The 13390-nt window shown below is 39.7% G+C and overlaps 1 protein-coding gene across 8 annotated transcripts in view; it reads left to right on the forward strand.

Annotated features, from left to right (window-relative positions):
• Window positions 1–13390, forward strand: part of RALY (RALY heterogeneous nuclear ribonucleoprotein) — a 75729-nt gene that overhangs the window by 29398 nt on the left and 32941 nt on the right. For 5 of the 8 annotated variants that reach the window (XM_079128345.1, XM_079128344.1, XM_079128343.1 and 2 more), the window contains exon 2: window positions 620–702. The exons of 1 other annotated variant lie outside the window; for it this stretch is intronic. The gene's annotated coding sequence lies outside the window, so the exon portion shown is untranslated. Of the gene's footprint in view, window positions 1–619; window positions 703–3639; window positions 3695–13390 lie in introns of all 8 variants that reach the window. 2 more of the 8 variants (XM_079128349.1, XM_079128347.1) reach the window with 1 other exon arrangement.

Genomic DNA, 13390 nt, shown 5'->3' on the forward strand with positions numbered 1-13390 from the left:
GAGTGCTTGAAAGTTTGTCCCAGCTGGGGTCACATTCTTTCCTAACTATTACTGCCTTAGGGCCTTCATACTTGCTATTTGCCCTCTTTGGAATACTTTTCCCCAGAGATTTGGGTTTCTTACAGCTTACTTTATTTAGGTTTTTGTCTGATGTCATCTTTTGGAAAGGCCTTCCCTGATTTTTTTTTTTTTTTTTTTTGGTACCAGGGATTGAATTCAGGGGCACTCAACCACTGACCCATTCCCCAGCCTTCTTTTGTATTTTTTATTTAGAGATGGGGTTTCACTGAGTTGCTTAATGCCTCACTGTTGCTGAGACTGGCTTTGAACTCGCGATCCTCCTACCTCAGCCTCCCGAGCTGCCAGCATTACAGGCACCACCATGCCCAACCCCTGACTGTTTTATGTGAAATAGATTTTTACTCTTTCTCCTTGTCATTTCTTTCTTTCCTTCCTTACCCTGCTTTAATTTTTTAATAGCACTTTTCTCTGTCTGAAATGATATTTAATTACCTATCTTTAAGATGCAAAATGTAGGAGGGCAGGAACTTCAAATGCCCATACTGTCCTAATGTCTGTTCTGAACAGGACCCCTAATGGACTTCTCTCTCTGTTATAGGTGAGGACTGTTTCCAAAAGCAGTTGCTGCTAATCCTGTAACCCAAAGGAGGAAATAGCTGGCTAAGCCCAGCCTCAGTACTGGTGAGTGAGAGTACCTGGGCAACTTTGGGCAAGCTAGGGCTAAGATACAGGGTAACAAGTTTGGGGATTATTTTTACCCTTAGTGCAGATACCTTAGGTGATTACTTTCCTGCACCATGACTAAGATTGAATATTGGCATAGGTAACCGCCTGGTCTGGGAATAGCATTGAGATCACTTTCCTGGAGATGCCATGAGAATGTCTAGTATCATTTTCATTTTCTATTAGTAAGGCAAAGCAGGCTCACTTCTTTTTTTTGCCTCTGTCATCTGCTTTCTGGTGGGTATCCTGGGACCTAGCAGCTGTACCTGTTCTTCCATAAGCTCTTTTAATATGACCTCCACAACCCTCAGAGACTTTCTTGACTTCAGTATCTACCATGACCTACCTAGCCCCTAGATGAGCTTTAGGACATCCTATAATTCTCTTAGTTCTGAAAAATGTGGTAGTCAGTGATGGTGGTGATTGAGTGATACAGTAAGGCTGTATGAATGGGAAGTCAGGGAAGAAGAAGGAAGACCCACAGATGGTGAATAAGGGAAAGGAAGTCAACATATTAACTTACTTTGTTAGATTTCCTTTAATCTAGACAAAATTCCATTTTTAAAATAAGGAAATGGAGGCTTAGGAAACTGAGTAAGTTTTCAGGTTTTATGCCTGGCACCTCATAAAAACTGATTATAGTACCCAGGTCAGTCTAACTATAAGTAATACCCTCGTTTTTCCTGACTTGATAGCTTTCCTTGTGCTGCTCACCTCTAGTATCCTGGTTAGAAAATTCAAGAAGACAGACCTCCTTAAGGATTCTGTTATTTGAGGGGTTAAGAAGGGCAGTTAGGAGTTAGTTAGTGATCCCTTCTGAGCAACAGTATTTTTAGGGGGAAAGTGGTCAAAGGCTGAAAGATAGGAAAAACTTTTATGTAGGCAGACACCCAGCTAAATAGGACTGGAAGGAGAAGAAAATGTCTAACACATGGATCCTGTGAACATTTGACTGACACGGAATGGGGAGTTGGGTTGAAGTTGGAAAACTTGGGTTTTTTTAATCTATTTTTCAGTGTGAGCCCTTGGACAATTTTCATTTCCCTATTTGTAAAATTGGAGTGCCTCCCTGCCCCCACCCTTTTGTGTGTGTGAAAACCATGCAGGGCTGTGTAGAGAATCAAATGAGAAATGCCAAGTTGTGAACCATAAAGCAGCATGAATGAAACAAAAAACTGAGGAGAAATTGAGGAGAAAGCATTATAACTATCTGCAGCATCTCAGCCCCTGGCCACTCTACTCACCAAAGTAAAAGGAAAGGTTTTCCTTTAGGAGTTTCTGTTACAGAACATCTCACATATCCTTCTCTTCCTCTCTTTCTTCTGTTGACCCTACCCACAGTTCTGTCTTTCCATAAGGAAAAGGATTCCAGGGAACAGATGACAAAGCCAGGTAGCATTTACAGCTGCAGGTTAGCATATGGGTTGCAGAATGTGGCTTTAAATGCATTCATATACCCTGGCTGCAGGCCACTGCTGGCTTAGATATTAAAACAGTTTTCAAGAGTCCATCCTAGTGTGAGTCTGCACTCACTCACTGGTTTTTCTGAGATGTTGCCTTGTTTCCCTCTTGTCATCTCAGAAGAAAGCTGTTTCTGTTTTGGTCTTTGATTTCTTGCCCCCTTCCCTTCCTCACCAAATTAGTGAAAAAGGAACATATACTGTAGTTACATATCTTATTGAAAGCTATAGTCATTCTAATTTCCTGTCATCTTGCTCTTTCCCTTGATGAGTGATAAAGGCCACTCTTATTGCAATATAAAGATGGACATTTTGTTTTTCCCTCTGTCTGCCTGAAGGGGCACAAGAAGAATCTAATCCCCAACTGGTGCTCTTGGACTTCACATAGGCAACTGCAGCCTTTCTTCCTACTCTGAATTTCCAGGCTCTTGTTGACACCTCTTTTTATTTTGTTAGAGCCAAGGACAGAAACTTCTATAGGTTCTGGCCTTTCCATGGTCTGGGTAAATCTTATTTTCCTGAAACAGTTTGACTACTATTTCAAAGTATGAATGGTTTCAAACTGAATGTAGTGGCACATAATCCCAACTACTTGGGAGGCTGAGGTGGGAGAATTGTAAGTTGGAGGCCAGCCTCAGCCATTTAGTGAGATCCTTAGCAACTTAGTGAGACCCTGTCTCAAAATAAAAAATAAAAAGAACTGGAGATGTTGCTCAGTGGTAAAGTGCCCCTGGGTTCGATCCCCTGTACCAAAAAAAAAAAAGTTCAATATAAATAAGTATGGAATGTATGAAAAATGATTCTATATAAATAAATGTATAATGTGGAGGTATCCATGTAATAGTTCCATTCCTTGTAATCCATCTAACAGCCTCATTTTTCCAGAACTCAACAAAAACACAATGGAAGCAAAGCGTTGTCATCCTTAAGCCGGTGCTAATTCTTATTTTTATGTGTTGTTTATAACAAATTTAGCAGTCTGGTTTCTATCCCCCTACCCCCATAGATTAAAAGCAGCATCTTAAAAAAAAGGGAGAGGAAGTGCTATATTAATAGCTGCTGGAGGGCTGGGTTTGTGGCTCAGTGATAGAGCACTTGCCTGGCATGTGTGAGGCACTGGGTTCGATTCTCAGCACCACATATGAATGAATGGATAAAATAAAGGTCTATCAACATCTAAAAAATTATTAAAAAAAAAAAATAGCTGCTGGAGGTGAGACCTGAAAACTGTTAGTAACGAGAGGGGTGAAAGAAAATGATAAGAAAGGGAAGTTAAAACAGCAGACTGGAGGGCAGTGGTCCTATAAATATCTGTGTGCTTCTGTAACATAGGGATAGGGCTATGTAATTTCCACTAATATTTTAAGTTCCTTTTGGAAACCAGAGTTTTCAGAAATGTTACATTAATTAATTATGGCTTCTACTATATTATCAGGTAGTATGCTGAATGCTGTACATGAATTTGTTTCATTTTCATAGCAACTCGGGAGGTAGGTGGTGATATTCTTGTTTTATAAATCACTGAGATTTAGGGACCTGTACACAGTGATTAGAAAAGCTAATCTTAGAACCCAAAAGAATTTGGCTTCAGAGAACCAAGTTTTTAATGTTATCCTACATTGACTCTTTTTCCATGACCTAAAACCCTGTCCTTCTAAACCTCTTGGGCCAGGAGTTTCCAACCCTTTTTAATTCATTCTCCAATATAAAAATTTTCTTTTTGAAGATAGGTGTTCATGATTCATTTACTGGGTATTTGTTGAATTTCTACTATGAACTGAGAACCATTTTAGGTATTTGAGATGTAGCAGTGAATAAAATAGTTTTCTCTTGTGGGTAGGGAGAGTATGCAGTTTTCATCATTAAGGGTTTTTTTGTGGGTGGTTTTTATCAAGCTAAGAAAGTTCCCTCATATTTCTAATTCATTGAGTTTATATTCTAGTGGAAAAAAGTGTATAAATGAATAAATATGAAGAACAGTAAAGCTGGATAAAGGGAATAGGGAGCAACTAGATTATCAAAGAAGGCTCCCTGAGAAAAAGTCTACCCAGAAATATGCTGGAACTAAAGTAGTGAAGTATATGTGTATCTTGGGGAATAACATTCTAGCAGTTTGGAGTTTGGCTAGTTCTGAGACCCTGAAACAGGAGCATGCTTATTGTATTTTAGGAGTAAAAGGAAGCCAGTGTGACTAGAGAGTAAATGAGCAATGGGGAGAGTGGAATATTGAAAAGAAGTCACTAAGGTAGACGGGGCAAATCATGTAAGGGCTTTATTCTTAGTGAAATAGGAAGTCACTGGAGAATTTTGAGTAGAGAAGGGACATAATCAGACATCCATTTTTTTTTTTTTTAAGTCTCTGCCTGATTGGACCAGCTGGTACTTCTAGTCCTCTGTCTAATACAGTATTGAAATAGAAGTGGTCAAAACAGATAGCCTTACCTTATTTCCAGTTCAGAGGATGAGGGGAGTATTGAGTCTTTCATCATTCAGATTTTGTGTGTGTGCACGTACCTTTCACTGGGCTAAGAAAGTTTCTTGTATTTCTTAATTTATTGAGAGTTTTATTATGAATAGGTGTCGGATTTTGCAGATTGTGTGGTTTTTGTTCTTGGTTCTACTAACATGGTGTGTAAATTTTATTTTTAGTTATTAAACCAACTTTCTATTCCTAGAATAAATCCCATTTGGTTGTAGCATATAATTAATTTTATAATTGATTTTAAATTTTAAAATTAAGTTCATTTAAAATTTGCTGAGAGATACTGATCTTTAGTATCCTCCCTCCTCCCTCTCTACCTTGCCCCCATTACTGAGGATTGATCCGCAGCTCTTTTTATTTTTTCTTTTGAGACAAAGTCTTATTAAGTTTCCCAGGATGGACTTGAATTTGTGTGTTCTGCTTCAGTTTCTTGGGTTAGCTGGGATTGCAGGCATGTACCACCAGGCCAGGCTTGGTCTATATTACTCTTGTATCTATCTGGTTTGGGTATTAGGGTAATATTGGCCTTGTAGAATGAATCAAATATGTTCCCTCCTAAGTTTGTAAAGGCTTGGTATTATTTCTTCTTGAAATGTTTGATAGAATTCATCTTTGAAGCCAAGTGGACCTGGGCTTTTGGGCGGGGGGGGGGGGGGGGGGGGCGGGGGTTTAAAATTACTAAATCAGTTTTTTTTTTTTTTTTTTTTTCTCCTTAGATTTTTCTATTTAGATTTCTACTTAGATTTTCTATTTCTTTTTTTTTTTTTTAGTTACTTTTGATAATTTGTCTTTCTAGGAATTTGTCTACTTCATCTAAGTGTCTACTTAGTTGGTTTAAAATTATTCATAGTATTTCCTTAAAATTTATTAACTTCTGTAAGATCAGTAATAGTATCTCCCATTTCATTTCTGGTTTTGGTAATTTGTGTTTTCTTTCTTAATTAGCCTAGTTCTAGGTTTGTCAGTTTTGCTGATATTTTCCAAGAACCAATTTTTTTGTTTAATTTTTCTATTCTGTTTCCTTTCTTTAATCTTTATTGTTTTCTAACTTCTTGTTTTGGGTTTAATTTGCTTTTCTTTCTCTGGTTAAGGCTTAGGCTATTGATTTTTGAGCCCAAATCAAACTCTTCTTTAGGCTTGACTAGACCTGTTGGCTGTCAGATTATTCCTTGTAAAGTAATAACCTGTGGAGCCTCAAAGAGGGCCCACTTCAGAAATACTAGGGGAGACAAGTGGTCCATGGTGTGTGTCACCCACAGAGATGGGGCAAGAGCTAGACCCATAGTGCTTGGCAGCCTGAATCCTGCCTGTTCCAGGTCAGCATTGGGCAGGAAGTGGGTAGGCCTGAGCTTTATATTGAAGTTATGGGTGTGGTGGCACATGGTGAACCAGAGATCTGAGGAAAATTAACTGCTACAGAGGCTTCAGGATGACTTTGGGGGCCTTGGCTCTGTTGCATATTATGAATGATATTCTAAGTAGATATTAGGTTCCATTAAATAATAAATAAATAATAAATAATAAATAAATAAGGTTTAAAATGCAGATCCTTTTGATAACATTGAGCTGGGGGGACCTCTGAGCAATACCTGGGCTTGCTGGTTACTTAACCTGTGGTCTTTAGTTTCCTCTTCTATAAAAAATGAATAACAGTTTCTGCCCAGCCTACTGTGTAAGACACATTTCAAATAAGTGCTGTATAAAGCCATGATACTCTACTGATGTAAGGGACTATTAATGGTAGTAATTCTAGTGATGGGACTTGAAGACAGAATCTGAGCAGGTCCAGGAGCAGTAGCAGTGTATTATCATCTTTCAAGGTATAGAGATGAATATCTGATCAAAGTGGAATTACTATCTTAAAAGTCAGGAGGCCCATTGTCTGCCAGTATAATCATCATGGTTTCTAGAGAATTCTGTGAGGGGAATATGAGGGAGACTGCCAGAGCAGCTCCTATAAGAAACAGCTGTCCCTATTCACTCCACACCCAGGGAATTTGGCCACATTTTATTACTTTAGTTTGAGAAACAGCTGGCTTTCTTGAAGGTTGCTGTCACAGCAAAGCAATAAGGTCCAGCTCACTTCCTGGAAAGGAATTGCATGCCAAGAAAAAAAAAAATCTTCTATGCCCTATTGGGTCCTGAATCTCTCTATTTTCCCTATTTTCATTAAAACTAAAGGGGCTCTTTCTTGCTTTTCACTGCAAGAACAAAAGATCAGTCAAACAAGAAAGGGACTGACAGGTCCTATAGGTCAGATCAACTAGAAGGTAGTTCTGGGGATGTTTGCTATGGCAGAGAGAAATTTTAAGAATATAGCAAGAGTGGGAGAATGGGAAACCAAGGTCCATCAGCAACTGTGGTGCTAGAATCCTGATGTGAATAAGAGATAAATGAAGGGGACTTGTCTAACTGGGCAGATGCAGGGGGAAAATATATAAAGGACTCCATTAACATAAAACAAATTGCTTCTTTGGGATTATATGTGTATCTGAATCTCTGCCCTCCACCCCTGTATTCATCATCACCCACTTCCATCTCCTCAATTAGAATAACCTGTGAAGAGTTAACTGTACTGAATGTATAGGGCAAGAGACAGAAGATACCTATGGTTTAACTGGGATATGCCATATAAGTTTTGGAAAGATTATTTAACTGCATCTTCCCCACCATTGTGTATATTTTTAAAAATTTTAGACCATCTGGTGTTGGAGAAAGAGAGGGGACTTTAGAGCCAGATTTACCAAGATCTGACTCTGCTCTGACTTTTATTTCCTATGTGACTTATCTCTTTGAGCTGCAGTCCACGTCTGCAAAATGAGAACAATTCTACTTTCTGTGGATATCGTGATGCTAATATAGATTAAACACACACACACACACACACACACCCACCCCCCCCCCCCTCCGGCCAACTGGCACATGCCTATAATCCTAGTGGCTCAGGAGGCTTCAAAGCCAGCCTCAGCAACTTAGCGAGACTAAGCAACCTAGTGAGACCCTGTCTCAAAATAAAAAAATAAAAACGACTGGGGATGTGGTTTAGTGGTTAGGCACCCCTGGATTTAATCCTTTGTACCAAATAAGAACCAAAAACCTGGCCTGGATTGGTATTCAATTACCAGTGATTGAAATAAATTGTGAAACCATGTGTTTAGTGTTTGTTTGAAAAAGAATGTGGTGACTCAGACACTGAACCTTATTCTATTAACTCAACCTTGGGAAAGTATTTTAATCCTGGGCCTCAGTTTCCTCAGCTTTTTTTTTTTTTTTTCAAAATTTATTTTTTATTTTGTGGTGCTGGGAATCAAACCCATGCCCTTGTGCATACTAGGCAAACACTCCACCACTGAGCTATACATACCCCCAACCTGTTTCCTCAACTTTGCAAGGATGGAATGAAATGAAAAGTTGATCTGTAATTATTGATGTCCCTTCCCGTACTGTGCCTCCAAAGGCACACTGGTCTGTGGTCCTAAGGCGGCATCAAGAGAGGCAAAAGGAGAAGCCTCAACTTCAGTCCTGCTTAAGGGTGTAGCAGGGGCAGTTATAAAGAAGGAGCCATTGGAGAAGAGGTTGATAGTCTGCTGCAGGGGCAGTGACCTACCACTCAGCATTTGGAAAAGAAATATCAAAGTGAGGGTCAAAATGGCTTGGAAGGTTGAAGACCAAGTGGCTAGCAACTGTGAAAGAAACCATGAGCATAGGACCCAGTTTGTGCTCCATTACTACTTGGTATTTCCAGGCAAGCTGTTTCTCTTTTTGTGGCCTCCCCATCTCCATCTGTAAGGTAAGTTAGGCAGTGTTTTCTCCAAGAGCCTGTTTGGGGATAACTATGAAATTCATTGCCCACTCCTTCTGGCCCTCAAGTTGTGTTTGTGCTCCAGCTTTTGCCCTGGGTGTAGAGAATTTTATTTGTTTGAGAAGGTTTTTCAACCAGCTAGGCTTAGTCTAGTGCTAAGAGTATTTAGAATGCTTTTGAAACTCCAATTTTAAGTCACCAAGAACCATTCAGTTTTTAACACTAGAAGTGCTTTGATCCACCTGATCCAGCCCCCTCCTTTAATACTGAGAGATAATACAGCGGACTCTGAATTCCATTTCCTGCCAGTACTACCTAAATCTTTGTGAACCATAGTCCCATCAATTGAGAATTGATGGGACATAGAGAATTATTGTTCAGAAGATGAAAGAAAAAACTGAGGCCTGAGAAATTAAGCATTTTGCTCAGGTTCAGGCTCAGACCAGAGCCCAGGTTTGTGTCTCATTCCGTGTTTTTTTTCTTTAGAGCCAAGGTCAAGTGCACCCATATGTATGCAGTAGCAAAGATTGGAACTGAAAGCATGTCAGCTTTCTTAACATCTCCGCCAACAGCCTTCTCAAATCCCCTGTGGCGTGTGTCAATAACACAGCCCATACTTGTTTTAGAAACAAGTGCTCCAATAAGCACTTGTGTTTGATTTGCTTTGGCTGATACAAGATCCAGATGCTCTTAGAATAGCACAACAGATTCTCCAAATCAACTCATTCTCATTCTGATCAACTTGCAACTCTGGTGTGTTGCTAACTGGGGTTTGTCTCTAAGTCTTCCCTACCTGACATATGAATTCACATTCAGTCTGTTGTCCTAGTTCGTTCTCTCTCTCTCTCTCTCTCTCTCTCTCTCTCTCTCTCTCTCTCTCTCTCTCTCTCTCTCTCTCTCTCTCTCTCTCTCTCTCTCTCTCTCTCTCTCTCTCTCTCTCTCTCTCTCTCTCTCTCTCTCGTGCTGGGGATCGAACCCAGGGTCTACCAACTGAGCTATCTCCCCCAGGAATTTCTTCATGAACCTTCTTTAAATGATGTCTTTTGAGGCATCGAGTAAGAGGAGATATTTTTGTCTTTGAATTTTCCTCAACATCTTTTGCCATAAACTTTTGGAATTTTAGGATATCAGAGTTAAGAAATCTTAGCAGGCAGTCATCAGGTTTACCTCGGAACCTTTTAAAATTTAAACATATAACATCCAAACAGAGCTTCTCTGGTTGAAGCAACAGCAGTAGGCCTAATGGGTCAGCCTCCCCATTAGCTTCCCAAAGACAGCCCCTGAGGTATATCCCTTTAACCTGCAGAGTTCCCAGGAATATAGTTTGTAAAACACCACTGTGACCACCTTTCCTATTTTATAATTGTGAAATTGAGACCCAGTAAAAGGCAGTAATTGCCCAGGATCACACATGAACAAGTGGCAGATGTTTTGACCCTCATCCTGGAGTCCTTTCGTCTACATTGGACTTTCTGTCAATTGTGTCATTTCCTAAGTGACCATCTATGACACTTCACTGGCATCCTCTGCCTGAGTTTCAGGCTTCTCTTGCCTCTCATTTTCTTGTTCTTGTGACATAGGCAAGCCTGTGGATGTGTATACCCCTGTCAAGGCATAATTTTCATACATCAAGTTTTAATTCATTAATAGGGAAACCAGGAGAAAAAGAATAGCTGAGAAACTGGATTTAGGTTGTTAGTGGAAAAAGGATTGCTATAATAAAATTGCTAAACTAGATCCATAATTAGTTAATGTCTTACTGAAAATGTAACTTATAGAGTTAAGAAAGTGTATCTTCTTTGTTTTCTACATAACTTTGCAGAATTATAAAACATTTGAGCCCTATTAGTTTTTGAGTAAGTCAAACAAAATTCCCTTTTCCAAGTATCAGGTGGCTCTTAGATGCATAATAAAGAATGTTCCAAAAGTGACTTTAAAAGGCCACACAATCATCTTTTTGCCTTAAAGGCAAGTTTTGGATAATTTTCCTTAACATGGAGCCACTTAAACTATCAGAGCCTCTTGTATTAAATCTGGCTAGAGCTGTCCCAACCCAGGAAGATACCTGTCAGGGCACAGACCTGGCCTCTTTATGAAAGTTTATGCAGATAACACCCATCGGCAATATCTTGAGCTCTCTTTCCTCTAGCCCTACTTAGTGGCCTGTGAGTTGGTCTTTGCTAATCCTAGACTTCTTCCCCTTTCCCTGGCCAAAGAGGCCTTTTACTTGCTCATGGGTGCCCTTGGGGCCATGTTGGATGTAAAGAGTTAACAGAATTCATTTGGAAGAAGTTTATCTTGTGCAGAGACAGTTCACTGATGAGTAAAGTAGGCAACTATTTTCAGTATGTTGTTTTATCTCTAAACATATTTTGCCCATCTTTCCATCTCCACTACTACCATCAATGCCAGATCCTAATCATCTTTCTCTGGGACTGTTTTTAATTATTACTCACTCACCATGTACCTCCCATCTCTGCCCCTGAAATGCACGTCATTTCTCTTCCCTGGGTTTTGAGAGATCTTACTCCTATCACTTCTCTGCTTGTAAAGCCTGCTAAAGATCATTCCCATCTCCTCAGCATGACAAAGTTCTGCAAGACAAAGTTTCTCTCCTTTCTTTCCAGCCTCCTCTTCAGCCCCTTTCTTCTCCTGCTCTCTGTTCCACGGTGTTTCATAGGGAAACTTACACAATATGAAGAACAAGTTCCTGATCAAATCTACCAATGAAGGTTAGGAAGCATTCTTAATTGTGGGGTTATGTTAACATCAAATTTCATGAACATTTGTGCCAGTCACAGGAATAAGGTCCTGTGGGTAAGGAGGAGCCAAATATTACCATTAAGGTCTTTGGAACACACAAACAATTAAGGAAGACAGTCAGATAAAGTAAGTAGACAACAATGATGATTGGTATAATAGAAGCATGAGTAGTGTTTTAGGAACTTTGAGGAAGGGATACTAAGTATATAAGAGACTTAACTGTATGTTCCAGAGAAGGGAAAACAGTCCAGTGTAGCCAGAGTATAGGATTTCAGAAATAGGAGTGTGAAGTTACCAAAGTAAGCCAGACTTTTGAGGACCTAGTATTCCAGGTTATTGTGTTTACAATGTTTTTTACACTTAGCATATGTCTTTGAATTCATGAACTAAATGATGTACATTCATGAGTTCATGAATTAATGGTATTTGTTTACTTATGCACGTATGTAGCTGTGCATTAGGGTGTGTGTGACATTTGAAGAACCCCTGAGATAAAGCAAATCTCAAATATTGGAGCCAGAAAGAGAGGTTAAACCTAAGCTCACTCCAGGCTTGGAACTTCTGAGGTGTTCCTCAGTTCCAAGTTAAGTCATAGCATGTAAGAATCAAAAAGGACCTTAGGGCACCACTAGTTTACAAGAACATTCGTTCAATAAATGCTTGATATTGCTCTTAGAGATGTGATACAATAGTGAACAAAATAAAGACTGAGTTTTCATGGAACTTATTTTAGTGGGGGAGATAGAAAATGAAGAAATATAAACAAGGAGAAAAAAGGAGAAGAAACATTGTTTCTGGAAAACTGAGAGAAGAACAGGTCAGGTAAAAAGACCCTGAAGTAAAAGTGTGTAGAGTAACTGGAAGGCAGGCAGTGTGACTACAGCAGCATCACCAAGGGGAAAGAGACAGAAGAGGGGGGTGACTAACCAGAACAAAGCCCTAAGGTCCATTTGGGCAGTGGGGAAATGATGCCAACATGTAGCCAGGACCACAAAGCAAGTTAATAGCAAAGGCAGGATTGAGTTCTTTGTTGTTCAACCTTCCATTGCTCCCTTCTGGCTTCTTCCCAGTCTTAACTTGAATCCCATTTAATACCTTCAATTCTCATATCTCTCACTCAGCTTTCTTTCCCAGTATTTCTTTGACCCACATTTGCTTATATAACCTGGTAATAAGATTCCTGGAAGATGAGAGCTAGAGAGGTCTGCAGATATCTGTTAATATCAGTCTCTGAGAAACCCAAAGAAGGCGAATGACTCGCCCAATATCATTTGTCTAGTTATTGGCAGAATTTAATTTCCTTTCCCCAGTTCTCCTGCCCCCCAGTCTCTGGGTCATAATTTTCTGCATGCTATCTCTCTTTCCTTAGTCTCCAGCAAAAGGGAGTCAAGTTGTGACCCATTTGGTTGTCAAGGGCAGCTAGGGCTTCTTGCAATCTGCCTTTCTTTCAGCTTTTTATTTGTTTGTTTGTTTTTTTTTTTGTCATGTAAATTTACTGTCTTATTCTGGCCAGTGTCTTTGTTGAACTATATCTTCTGCAAAGATAGCATGTTGCTAATCCCCGCCCCCCATTCTTGCTACCCTCATACCTAAACTGGCAGTCTGCTCTTAACCACCAATCAGTATTCAGATCTGTCTTTGAAGTGCAGCCCCAGTTTTTTTAACCTTTTATTTTTATTTTTCCTCTTTAATTATACGTGACAGTAGAATGTATTTTGGAGTATAACTTCCCATTTTTGTGGTTGTACATGCCGAGTTAAACTGGTCGTGTATTCATATACGAACATAGGAACATTATATCTGATTCATTGTACCATCTTTCCCATAACCCCCGCCCCCCAGCCGCCTGGTCCAATCCATTGAACACCTGGGGGTGGAGCATCTGCACAACAAGAGAGAACATTTGGCCTTTGGTTTTGGTTTTTTGGGATTGGCTTATTTCACTTAGCATGATAGTCTCCAGTTCCATCCATTTACTGGCAAATGCTATAATTTGATTCTTCTTTATGCCAGCCCCAGTCTTACCTCCAAAGATGGAATATGAAAGAGGAATTAGGTTTGAAGTTAGCTCTATCTAGATTTAAATTCCAGCTCTGGCACATACTGGGACAAAGTAATCTCAAACAGGTTACTTATGTT

This window comes from Sciurus vulgaris (assembly GCF_902686455.1).
Source record: "Sciurus vulgaris genome assembly, chromosome: 2".
Classification (NCBI taxonomy): domain Eukaryota; kingdom Metazoa; phylum Chordata; class Mammalia; order Rodentia; family Sciuridae; genus Sciurus; species Sciurus vulgaris.